Source organism: Pezoporus wallicus, unplaced genomic scaffold, assembly GCF_028554395.1.
Source record: "Pezoporus wallicus isolate ANWC-B61680 ecotype Strahan unplaced genomic scaffold, APGP_CSIRO_Pwel_v1 contig_7904, whole genome shotgun sequence".
In the NCBI taxonomy this organism is placed as follows: domain Eukaryota; kingdom Metazoa; phylum Chordata; class Aves; order Psittaciformes; family Psittacidae; genus Pezoporus; species Pezoporus wallicus.
The window spans coordinates 38806-52922 of record NW_026639904.1 but is presented as its reverse complement, the minus strand read 5'-3'; the positions used below and the strand labels follow the sequence as shown (position 1 = coordinate 52922).

Here is a 14117-nt window from a genome sequence, read left to right as displayed (position 1 = left end):
CTCTCCCCAACATCCCCAAACACAGCGGCATCTCACAACATAAAGACCAAAACGGTACATGTCTTTGCAGTGCTCAGTGCACATCTAAGTAGGGGAAAAAAACCACCCTTATTCCCCAGCAAGGCTCCATCTATCAGTCTGAAGCATTCACAGCAGAGTGAGATGACTGAAATTGGTAGGAGAAAATCAAACACACCTCTATTTCATGTGAAAAAAATGTATGGAAGACCAACTAACTGCCTGGCCATACCTGCTTCTATAGGATACTCATTCTGTTCAACTGTGACAAAGCCTTTTTCCTGAAGCAATGTCTCCTTGAGCTGAATGCTTGCTGGATGCAGTTTGAGTGGGTTTTACTTTCTTACTTGATCTGTTTGGAGATTGATACTTTTTGTACTCTCTTCCTTTAGTTATAACTTCTGCAGAAGACAAATAGAGCCTCAGACTTTTTTCACGAATGAGCCCTATGCAAACATATAGCCTTGCCAGCTTCTGACTTAGAAGCTTCTCTGTAGGAAGCTAATAGAGGCTGCTATGGCTAGATCTTAGGACAGAAAGAGGAGTGACATTTAGAAAAGAATTTGACTTGAAAACCTGGACCTAGGAGGCTGTTGCAGATAAGACTATTAGAAGGGTCCCCAAGATCAGAAAAAACCCAAACCAAATCAAAACAAAATGCCTTAATTTGCCATGGGAGGGGAAAAAAATATGAAAAGGGAATAAAAGCATTTGATAAGGGCTCAAAAGATAAGCCATTTGTCTTGTAAATATTTCGATTTCTATTTAAGAAAGACTGGCAAAACAGGACTTAGTACAGTTTTATAAGAATTGAGGGTTGTGAAGGCACAGAGCAGTAGTGTAATCATATTTATTTGAGGATATGGATTCAATTACTGAACTCTGAACCTGGAGAAAAATCAGAGTCTGGTTTGTGAAGTATCAAAACATGCTGTCTAAAATGGATAAAGAGACTGTTCAGATCTCACACCTGGGTTTCTAGAAGCACCCTCAGTCATAAATAACAACCTAATGCATTTCATTTGAGTTCAGTTGCACCTCTAGTAAGTGTATGATTGGATTAACTCAGTAAGATGAATTCAGAAATCTAGCTGCTTTCCTGCTTAAGAAACTTATGTAAGGAGAAGAGTCCTGAATTATGTAAGAGACTTTGAATAACAAAGCTTCCCAGCACTTAGAGAGACCATTTAAGAATTAGCAGCAACCCTTCCCCTGCATTGGTCTAGTTCTTGCTGATGAAGCCCTTGTTTTTCCTGCCCTTTTGGACCCAATACCAATCTACTATGCTCAGCTGAGTGGACTAGTCCTACTGGACAATATAACTGGAAAATAAATAAAAAGGAAACAGGATCCTTGCATCTACTGTCTACCTTCTTCCAGAAGTCATGCTCATAAGAAGGAACTACATCCTGTCATATCGAATTAATAATTAAATAAGTAATCCTTATAACTATCGTTTTCAGAAATCACTATAAAATTTTCTTCTAAACCCCAGCACTTGTCATGTGACTTCTTCCCCCCAAGATTACTGCAAAGACGGAAGAAATGAATTTGAAGTCCTTATTGGATAGAATAGATGCGAGTCTGAATTACAGGCAATTTTAGACATAAAGGTAAAATGTTCTAGTCTTTTCCTGCATCATTTTAGCCTTTAGAATAGATTGTTCATGGGTGCTGTGTGTCCTGGGTTCAGCAGTAGCAGTCATGTTTGTTTTTTTTTCCTTTGTGCTAGCTGGTGCAGTGCTGTGTTTTGACTTCCAGCCTGAGAACAGTGTTGGTGAAGTCAATGTTTTCAGTTGTTGCTAAGTGATGTTTACCCTGACCAAGGACTTTGTGAGGCTCATGCTCTGCCAGGGAGGAGGGGAAGCCGGGAGGAAGCAGAGATGGGGCGCCTGACTCAGGCTAGCCAGGGAGGTATTCCATACCACAGCACGTCATGGCCGGGGTGGGGGGTGACTGGGAGTTACCCGGAAGGACACGGGGCTTCCGGGTGGAACTCGTCTTCTTGGCCGGTGGTATCGTATTCTCTTCCCTTGTTATTTTCCCTTATCATTGTTGTAGTTGATAGTTGCGGTGGTGATTTGTTGCTGGACTGTTCTTGTCTCAACCCGTGGGAGTTGCACTCTTTCGATCCTCCTCCCCGTTCCTCCGGGAGTGGGGGAGAACCCCGGTGTGGGGGGGGACACGGACCTCGATTGTTGTCAGCTCGGCACCACTCACTGGGAGTGAGTGAACAAGTTACCTGACTGGGTTTAAACCACGACACTGTGGAAGTTCCATTGCCAGATATTTTTTAAGAACAGGCAAGACAAACTTCTCTTAGAAATGACATAAATACAATTACTTCTAAGTTGGGGCTGGAGAAGATGATTTCTTAAACTCCCTTTCATTACTATTTTTCTATGATCCTATGTTTATTGTCCTGGTTCATTATATTCCAGTTCTGGAAAAGAGTAGAGTTTATGCTGCCAAGATGATTTGGGTATCTTCAAATTAACCCCACAGGCTTTTGCACTGAGAAAGACTGCCAACTGCTCTTCACGTTTTCCCTAGCCTGCCTATGATCCTTCTAACTGGCATCTAGTCAAAGTAAGATTGAACTTGTACACGTATGTGTTTAAATGAATCGAAGTCCTATAGTTTATAGAAACAAACGTTATAAACTGATTATTCTAAGCAGCAGATTGTGTTTATGTGGAATCTGAATATATCTGCTTTGATTGTCCTATCCAAGCATCTCTAAGTAAACAAAACCTCTGTCTCCATGCCTGATCACATTCAACTCCTACGTCCTAGGTAACTACATCATCACAAGTGGTGAAGATTCCAGCTTTCTCCATCAGAAGACAATTATTTCTTCTTTACAGACTATATTGAGGATAGGTCTTTCTCCAAGATTGTCATTAAAACACACCCAGGGAGCGCACACAAAGAAGGTGGCTTAAAGGTGCTTTATAATATTACAAAACAAATGAATTGAGCAAAATTTAAAGATAATTATGCTAATAAGCTTAAAATATACAACTGGAAAGAGGCAACAAAGTAGCAACTTGTTATTTGGTTTTCAATATGAAAACATGCAAAACATTTGTCAGCCTTATTGATTACACTTAGCTTTAACTGTTCTTACTCAGCTGTAGGTAAGCTGTTAAATGATTAGAGCCCCAAGTAGTAGCTAAGTTATTGCACATACATAATGCCTAACTGTCCTGGGTTTAGCAGTAGCAGTCATTTTTTCTCCTTCTGAGTAGCTGGTTCAGTGCTGTGTTTTTGACTTCCGGCCTGGGAACGGTGCTGATAACACCGATATTTTTAGTTACCTTTCAAATGTTTTAGTTTGGCCAAGGACTTTGTGAGCCTCATGCTCTGCCAGGGAGGAGGGAGGGGAAGCCGGGAGGAAGCAGAGACGGGACACCTGACCCAAACTGACCAAAGAGGTATTCCATACCACAGCATGTCATGCCCAGGATGTAACTGAGAGTTACCCGGAAGGGCTGGGGGACTGCGGGGCTGGATGAGGTATCAGTTGGTGCTTGGTCGGGCTGGGGGGGGGGGGGGGGGGGGGGGCTGGTGCTGAGGTCTTCTATTCTCTTCCCTTGTTATTTCCTTTATCATTATTATTATTGGTGGTAGCAGTAGTGATCTCTGTTATACCTTAGTTACTAAACTGTTCTTATCTCAACCCGTGGGAGTTGCATTCTTTTCGATTCTCCTCTCCATCCCTTCGGAAGTAGGGGGAGGGAAAGAAGGGGCGGAGTGAGTGAACAAGTTGCCTGCCTGGTTTTAAACCACGACACTAACTCAAGGGTTCAAGGCTCAGCTAGACAGATTAAAAGCACGTTATACAATTCTATATATAAGAAGAACTTTAGCAATCAGCATCTGAAGAAATGCCATACTGCAGATGCCACAATACTGTTATGACAATGAACAACACACATGATGGTAGTCTCTTTCTCCAAATATCAGATGTCACAGTGTGCAATTTATTCACATCAGAAAGATTGTTTAAAACTTACACTGCAAGGAATCTAAGTTCCTGAACTGATATTCAAGTCACTTTGGAATTGAAAGGGATGGAGAGATTTCATGTGTTGTATTTGGAACAGCATTTCCAAAAGACTTAACACTGATGTCTTCTTCAGTCTAACCAAGGAGGGAGAGTAACAGTGTCCTGCTGATTTGATTCTGTAGTGACAAAACTGGCATGAAGAAAGGAGTTACACTGCAGTCTGCACAGTTACTTTATGCTGCAGACTGTGCATAGTATTACCAGCTCCAGATGGCTCAGGGAACAAGGGATTTAATTTGGGGAAAAAAAAAAAAAATGCAAGAATCTAAATGTAAGACACAAATGTGCGATCCTAATGGCCGAAATGTAAGATCCCAGATCTACCACACAATAGACTATTGTGGACCAAACGGTACATTTTAAGGTAATCCCTAAAACTTATAGTAGGACTTACTTAAAATGAAATAAAAATTAGCCAGACTGTATATAGCCTACAAACCAAACCAAACCAAACCAAAACAGCAAACTGCTGTAAACACTTTTAAAAGGTTAAGATTACGTCAAAACTTCAGAAAACGGGGACCCCCGTGAGATATACTGGTACACAGATGTAGATATGCATTGTTCCATGTACAAAATGATGTGCATATATATATATTCTGCAGGTATAACCGAGGATCAGAGTTCAAAACGCCCTGGAAAATCTAAACATCTGTGCCCAAATCCTCTAGATCTCTTACTCAAATGGGAAAAGGTCCTCTGAAAATAAACACTGATTGCCTCTTCAGTCAAAGGTTACAGTGGATTCATTGCTGACTTCGTCCATTTGCCAGCTGTTGGCAGTTGTTAATACAAGGATTTGATTTCTTTATCCAAGCATCATGAGCACCACATTAGTATCTTCAGAGAAAGATCTTGACTGTGAGCTGCAGTTCCGCTGCCCCAACTCAATTACTGCATTCTTGAACTGCAATGTATTCATTTGTGGGCAGTGGGGCAGCCGGTGGGAAGGTATTGATTGGAGTACAATGTCATGTGTAGCAGCGAGAGTAAGATGAAAAGTGTTTTCTGCTTAATGGGTTGGTATTAAGTAGGTGGGAATGGCTTCTAATTAGCCAACAATTGCTATGTTTCTCAGTTTCCCTCCCTTCCCTCCTCCCGTCGGTCACCAGCTGCCAATCTCTCTCTCCTTTTCCCTTTTTGTGTGGAGTTCATTGCTCACTGTAGTGAAAGCCTTTGTTTAAAAAAGAGGGCTCCCAGGGTCTCATCTGCCAGGGTACAGCTTGCTGCCTGCGATGAGTAGCAACTGTCAGTTTATTTTATCTCAACCTTTTCATCATTCTGCTGAAACTGGTCGAGTGAAACCACCTGAGAGACCTGAGGATTCAGTACCTACAAGTCATTAGCCAGGACTGCTCAGTCTCTCTCCACACATCAAGTCAACTGAACACTGCTTAAAATATTATCCACTTTAACCCCGTATTTTCCTATGGATGTATAGAACTCTTCCTGCATCTTTTGAATTATACTTGCATGATCATTCCTTAAACATGCTACAACTGTGATTAGTAATATATTTTTCAGTGCTTCTCAACCCAAATGCTCAAGCAACATGCTTTAGAAATACAAAATATAATACACTAAAATTTATTAGAATGCCTTCAGTCAGAATCTCCCTTTTATCTAGGTTATGTTCCCCAGCATACCACAGCTAGCAATTCTCACAATTATTTGAACGTCTGTTTTTCATAATGAATCTCAGGTAAATGGGATAAATTCTGTTCACAGTTACACTTATGCAACCGCCTCCCCCCGCCCCCCCCCCCCCCCCCGCAACTCAACGAGATTTTATGAGCATAATAAAAAACAGTATTTGGTTCACAATTTTTAGCATATTTACATTTTCCTCTCTTTGCCGTGTAGTTTCTCTCTCTGTATGTACATATACATGTATATATAATCCGCATGTACTTCCACCTTCCAAACAGCTACTATAATTGCACTACAATAATTAATAATTAAAAGTATGTAATAGAAAGATTTTATTTTGAACTAAACCCAAATTAAATTTATATAAATCAAATTTCAAAGTCATTAGCCTGAACAATCTTTTCCTGGTAATCACAGCTAACTTGTTGCTGTCATTATTAGCTACTAAGTTTTAATATAGCAACTGAAATATTGCTTTCCCCCATGCAAACAGTGAGCTATTTCAAGATATATGAGATGACAAGAACAGAAACCCAGATATCCTCCAATATATCAATTGCTTAAAATCATTAATGTTTCATCTCAGTTCTCTTCTTACTGTGCATACTTGCAGAAGTATCAACAAAATAAAATACAATTTGCTTTAATATTATTCTCAAAAATGAGCTAAAGGTACCAGTGAGGATAAGCTTATTTTCAGGGAATTACACATCTCAAGATGCTGTTTGGCAGAGTGAAAAAATCTGGAGTCAAAAGACTGGGCTCCATAGTACCATGAAGTGACTTTTTCCACCAGGAGAACAAAAGATTCAGGTAAACAGAGGGCTTCAAGTTCTGCACACAGGATAAGGAATCAGTGGATAGCCCAGAATTACGAATATTGTGCAGCATGCAGCCCTCTCCCCTCCTGATTCCTACCAACTATAACATTTTGATTTTCCTTGACACCAGCTACTGGGGCATAATCTGAAGTTCTCATTCCTCAGATTCCATGGGCTCACAACATGAACTGAGCAAGACTACTATATGGCATATTCAACCTCCATTTTTCAGGTTCAATTTTATATTGGCAGTGAGTTAAATGCATAGTCCTAACTATGCCCTGGCTGAGGTACGTAGACACAATCAGACAGCTTGATGTTCATATCATTTGTAAATATCAAGCAGCACAAAATACACCTTCACAAAAGAGACATAGTTTGAGTACAGGCTTTCACAGACATTATCATTAGTGTGTGAATAAGAATAAAGTTCAGATATGATGGTGATGGGCACCTGCACTTACCATTTCAAAGACTGCTGCATAAGATTAATTCCCCACAGAAGCTGACACTAGCAGCACTGTTTGACTAACATCCATAGCAGCTACACCTCAAAAATCAAAAAATGTGCCAGAATTTTTAGGAAAAGGAATTGGATTAAAACACTGTAGCAACCATGGAAAAATATGAAAAACCCCCTTGATTCACAACAATTTCAAATTGGCCTCCCATGATCAATTACTCTATCTGATACTTATTATTTTCAGTATTATAGGATAGTAGCTACACGTTCAAAATGGTGCACTTGTATGACACACCATGGAAAATACTGTATAATTACTTAGCTCTGTGGCAAGATTTGTATGAGCCCTTAAATAAGAATATTTTGTATTACAGATAATATTGAATGCTTAACTAACTGAGTAGAAAAAAGTGGATGAGCCTGGGGGCATGGTCATCTGCTTAAGCATGCATTTGGATCTTCAAGCTAATTAATCACTAGTTGTATACTTAAACTTAGTCAATCCATTCACTCAGGTAATTAAGGCCTCTTTAAAGGTTATTTTGATACTTTGCATTTTTCTATTAACCAATTTACTGTGATATTTAATAGGAAGTGTGATTCTTTCCAGTGTATTCTCTCATCACAGTGTAATAAAGACACAGCATGAAGATCGGTGCCAGAATGGCAAGTATGAAGAAACTGAAACATCACTCTTAAAAAAACACCTATTGATTCTACTGCAAACACAGATGATATACCTAATAAGGTATAGATTGAGATGCGAACTACAGGGTATAGGGGTAACTGACTTCTGCTCTTTGAACATTGACTGGAAACTTACATAAAATTGGGGTTTGGAATGAAGGTGTAGAGCCAAAAAGTGGGGAGAGAATAATTTACAATATGGAAGTGAAGAACAAGAGACAAAACAAATGTAGGACACCGAACAGACAGGAAAGGACGAAAACCAAGAAGAAAACGACTGTTTCAGAAACTGTTCCAAAAAACATGATATATTCCTAGTGATTATGGAAAGGAATAAAAAGAGAGGTGGATTTTTGGGCAAAAGAAATATGGTTTCAGCTGCCAGCTGTTTTGCATTATGACTCTTCTCTTCGTCAATGCATTTCTTATGCTCTGGACTGCAGGCAAAGCTGAAACTCCTAGGTGCCTTCAAATCAAGGATTTCTCTGAAAGTGTCCTAATGTGGCTGGGCAAGAGTTTCTGTTTGTTTTGTGCCATTCAAGTGTCCTAGAGAATCAGAGCAAGACTGAGCTTCAGCTCTGAAAATTTAAACTGGTAGGGGACTACAATTTGGAAGAAGCACTGACAATGCAGTGCACAAAGCTATACTAGTTCCATGGATAAAGCTACACTAAAGAGTCTGACAATATATTGTAGCTTGAACACCACTTCCAATGTTGTTGGTTGTTTTTTTTTTTTATTTTTCTCACAAGAAAGAACAATTCACCTTATTTAGGAAAACATTTTTTGCTGATCTAAAAAGATTGTCTGGGAAAACACAGCTGGATGGCAACGTTTAGCACAGGTTGTGTCTAAAGAAAACAAATGTATGGTGAGATTTAGATGTTTCCATTGAAAGTATAAGATGGAAGAAAAATCTAGATGAGATCCAAATCCTCCTCTGGTTAGGATGTTTATATGTAACTGATGTCAAGAATACTCACAGTCACATTAGGCAGGATGATATTGAATTTTTTGAAGTTATAACACCACTTAGCTATACAAGAACTGCCAACTCTTGGCAAAAAATATGTAGAAACTTCTCCTACCACATTATTCCATGGCTAAACATCAAAATATTCCACAAATCCTCTCAAATTTGGTACTGCCAATCCACACACCTGGTCTGAGTCTGATCCTGTGTCGCAATCCCAATTAAGGCAGCATTAAAAGAACAGGAAAAAAGAAAAAAAAAAAATCACAGGAAGAAAACCTGGATAGTGCATTTGTACAAAGCATGAGAACACTGAATATTAACACTTCCTTGTCAGACAAACTTCAGCCATCAGCAGAAAACACAAGCTACTGCACTCACAGCTAAACTGACATTTAAAATGTGTTCTCAGACTCTTCATTCAGAATCTGCTGTGTCAGGCTGCTTATCACAATGCAACAAAAATCTTCCCTGTCACCCTCAGTTCTTTCTGTAGTTCAAGCAATAATCACTCTCACTTTCTAAAAATATCAAAGTAGATAAGTAGACTTAATCAAATACTTAAAACCAAACCCCAATTAATAATAAATAAAATATGTGAACCACTGTCCTGGTTTGGGTTGGAATACGGTTAATTTTCTTTCTATTAGCTGGTACAGTGCTGTGCTTTGGCTTTAGTGTGAGAATAATGTTGATAACACTCCAATGTTTCTGTTGCTGAATAGTGCTTACCCTAATCAAGGACTTTTCAGTCTGTCATGCTCTGCCAATGAGGAGGGGCACAAGAAGCCTGGGGGGAGCAGAGACAGGACAGCTGACCTGAACTGGCCAAAGGAGTATTCTATACCACAGAATGTCATGCTCAGTATAGAAACTGGAATTGGAGTTGGCCAGGAGATGCCAATTGTTGCCTGGGGATGGGCTGGGCATTGATCAGTGGGTTGCGAGCTGTGCATCACTTGGGTTTCTTGGGGTTTATTCCTCTTTTTTTTCCTTTTCATTACAATTATTATTATATTTTACATTAGTTAAATTATTAAACTGCTCTTATCTCAACCCATGAGGTTTTTGTTTTGTTGTTTTTTTTTTTCCTTATTCTTCTCCCCATCCTATTGAAGGGAAGCGGGAAGTGAATGAGTGGCTGCATGGTACTTAGTTGCTGGCTGGGGTTAAACCATGATAAGCGCATAAGATGATTTTCTGAAACACATCTGTTCCATGTCATCAATGTCTATATGTAAGCATGCTGGTTTTCAACAATTACATAGGATATTTTGCATTAATATCAAAGGTACAGCAGTAAAAAAAAAGAAAAGACTGAGATTCTTTAAACAGAAAAGTGAGAAAAGCTAAAATTCAGCAACTGGTGAGTGCTAGGTGATACGAACAAGCAGAGGCAGTACGAGTTTAGAAAATTTTCAGGGAATAATAAAGACAGAAACACCTCTACATTTTTTTTTCCTAATCATTTTTCTTTAAATGTACATATTTTGACATTTCTAACCACAGTATTTTTCCAGAAGAAAGCAAATTATTCAAATCAGTAAACCCCACAAAAATGGGAAGAAGCTATCCTATGAATTTCAGTGGGGAACACTTAAAGCATTTCAGCTACTTCTGAAACATGCTTATGAAGAAGCGAGCCTTTGTGCTCTGGCACAGGGACAGCCTTGGAGTCTGTACTTGGTCACATACCTTTCAATAATTTAAATTCATAGTTCTTATTTAATAGTGGGAACAAGTGTATAATTCCCTTATTCCACGTTCAGCTGTATTTTCTCAGAAAACACTGAAACCTGTCTCTAAAGTCCTTTCAATTTCTCATTATTTTTGGTCATATTAACAATTTGATATTGACGTATATCATAAACATATAGAACTTGAAGGAGTGTCCATTACAGATCCTACATCCAGAGTCTTGCACAGTGAACAGACTGATGGGAGGAAGATGGACCCCAGAGGGTTCTTGTGAGGCACAGGCACGCTCTCGACTTCCCAAAATGAGGGTCTGAGTCATTCCCATTGTCTTTACAGCAGTGGTTGGGAAGAAAGTCATAGTTTGCCCTGTTCAAATTCAGTCAAGCTACTTTGTCACTAACTTTACTTGACAACATAGTTACAAACCCCACTAATATGCCATCAAAAAGAAACATGTTAAAATAGTGACTGTATGCTAATTTCAGTCACCATACAAGCTAATATATATTTCCCTTCTGTACATGCTAACTGAAGAATAGACCTTTTAAAGTAATAAATATAAGAGACACAGACAGTAGTTTTGAGGGAGTGCATGTATGTGCATAATTCTGATAGTCCTACGTCAGTATCACGATAGGCCAAAATCTGTGATAGAGCTTTAAATATGAAATATGGAGTGAAAGGAACCTGTTAACCCAAGCCACTACCTTTCCACTGATATCACATAAAGACTATTTTATGGATGTTTATCTGTGTAAGGTACAAATACTTGCTGGTTTTATAGTTCTGATCAGTACACCATGCCTTCCCTTTTAAATATTCTCAGATCACAAACTCTGCTACCACCAAGGCAAATTTACTGGGCAAATCAAAATATAATTTACAATGCATGTTCCTGATGAAGACTGGCTTTGATTTGCTCAAGTACAGTCGAGCATTTTGGGTACAGTGCCATGGCATAACAATTTTCCTTAGCATGCATTTGAGGTACCTATTAAAGAAGGAAAGATAAGATTCGTACTGTTAGAAGTTTTCCTGGAATTAGTGTTCTTCAGAAAGAAGAGACAGTAAAAAATGCAGTTTATCATGTTCTAAAGAGGAATGCTAGAAATAGTTCTGAAGTTGATGGTACAAGATAATTCTGTTGATTGTAGGACTCACAATTGATGATATGGGTAAGACAATAATTTACCCTGCAGTTATAGCTATTAAAAAAAAAAGAAAAAAGACAGAAAAAAGACCAAACCAAAACAAGAAAACACGGAAAACCTGTGATTGTAAAATGTGCCAATTTTTCAGACTTCTCTGATGTTAAGAAATGTAATCTAAATTGTTCTCAAAAGCACAGAACGTTTCTCAAGAAAACAACAGAAGACTTTTTATTATGAGGAAAATGATACATTTTAAGTCTACTCTTAAAAGTGTTTAGATGATTTCAAGCATCAAAGACCTCTTGCTGAGGCACAGCCCTACTAGATGCAATGACCTAGAAGTTTCCAGACTCACAGAAAACACAATTCCTGGTCAGCATTTCATGTAATCAATATAAAAAATCTGATCCAAATTTTTCCTGCCTTCAGCACCTTTAATTATTCTTCTCCCTTGGAGATTATTTATTGAAAGACTTGTGAAATATTTTTTCATCAATGTTAGTCGTGCTGTAGGTTCTTTTTTTAGGTTCTAACACGGAGTCACAAGCCTTTTTATCTACTAATTCTGCTGATTGTTTTGAAAATATGTTTGACTAATCATGACAGATCAATAAAAAAATTATTTGCTCTTGCAGTGGCATCTCACAATGGCATAAATATTCCTTTTGTAAGCGAAGACAGGTGACCAAGTCAAATGCAGGAGATGGAAACGTTGTCCTTTGCATTTATAAACACAGTTTTCTGACAATCCTGTCCCTTTTGTCCATGACAACTTTGGTCAAAGCATCCATTTTATTAATAAATGTTGAGATAAGTTGAGTAATTAATGGTTCTTCCTGCCTAGTTGTTGAAATGATTGATTTAGAAAATAAGTCTTGGTTGAAAGACATAAGGTACATGGCAGTACTTGAATTTAAATATCATTGCTTGTCTAATAGTCTAAGTATTTATTCTGTCTAAGAATACAGAAACTACCCTGATTTAAATTTTTTTTTTTTTTGTGACAGAAACATTATTCAGTCAGAAATAAAAATTTATTACCTTCCTGTCATTAAATCCCCCATGGATTAAGAATTAGTATTGTATCTTGTCTTTAGCTGTTTCATCCTAAAAAGACTGAGAAAAATCTAGTAGGTTATTGATGCTGAGCTGTTTGAAAGAGCTAGAATTACTGTTCTATTATCACAGCAGGAATTTCCAAAGTGATGAGTTCATCACAGGATGCACAGACATTCTCCTGGAAGGTAGGATAAAGGCTGTACCTGAAACTCAAAGCCAGTGAATCCTAATATTGAATTAATGCCAGGTCATGTTTTGCCAGACAAAGATATTAAAAATGTAATGCCAGTAATAACGAGAGATTTGGCACACAAAACATGAAGAATGTTACAGATTGTGCTGACAGTGTGACACTATGTTTTCCTGGATGTAATCTGGGGTATCATGAGAGTAAGCTTGGAGCACTAATGAGAAGAATGATATTGAACTGGAAGAGATGCTAAATATGCAGTAGCCACAGGGTTCCTGGAGTTAACTGGAACTAAAATAAAAACTAATACTGAAAGTAACAGAGGGTAAACTAGGCAGAAATGCAGAAGGAAGAGAATCTCAGCAGGCAAAACTTGTTTCTGGCATCATGCTTGCCAGGACATAAAGGGTTTTTCTAATCATACTCTTTTTATCCCTGAAGTACCGTTAAAAAGAAGCGTGAATCTCAAGCTTAAAGGGGCACATACCATTTCTGGATGTAAACAAGTTTCACCATTGACTGGAGAAAGCAATGTATAAAAGTAGAATGGAAAACCTCTTTAGGTGAAAGAAGTAAAATAAATGTTGAAGATACAAATATCATCCTATATTGTTGAGGCTCCTGTTCTTTTGTTGTTGCCATTGTTGATTTTTCTTTGCCTCCTATTTACATCAGCTACAGCTAATGATCCTCATGTGAAATACATATAAAATTGCTTGACATTGGATTCTTCTTTGACCATATTGGAATTCTTGGCATGTGCACTACAGGTCTAGGAACTTACTGTCCTTTGCAGGAGACATGCACCCAGTTAATTCTGCCAGCCACCAAAATCTAAGAATGTGCTGAATATTCACTTATTGAGGCAAAAATCATAAATATATACAGTCATTGAAAAAGAAACCCAATATCATTGAGAAAGGACTGCCCTGTTACCATCACTAGAACTCCAAAGAGTGTGCTACCTAATTTGTCATCACTTTAGCATGCCAGTGAATGTCTTTGTTCCACAGTTCTCAGTTGCTTCCAGTGTTGCCTCTGGTATCCTGGCTCCTATTAAGCTGCTAATATCTTTGAATATCAGTCTATTAAACCACTTATTTTATATATAAAATTTACAATTGAAGTTATACTTCATTTCCCAATGCTATTAAAGGAAAAGGTACAAAAGAAAACAGCAGACATGCAGTTCTTTGTCTTTGGGAGTATGATAACTGAGGGAATTTGGACACAGTAACTCTGAAGCTCCATGTTACGAATTTGACCCAGCTGTCATTTATTTGCACTATACTCCACATTCACACTCTCCACAGGAATACAGAGAGGAAAGCTTTA

At 38.3% G+C, this 14117-nt stretch overlaps 1 protein-coding gene across 1 annotated transcript in view; it reads right to left on the bottom strand.

Annotated features, from left to right (window-relative positions):
• The window catches only part of LOC130603180 (tetratricopeptide repeat protein 29-like), a 78669-nt gene that overhangs the window by 33484 nt on the left and 31068 nt on the right, over nt 1-14117 (bottom strand). The gene's annotated exons all lie outside the window — the stretch shown is intronic.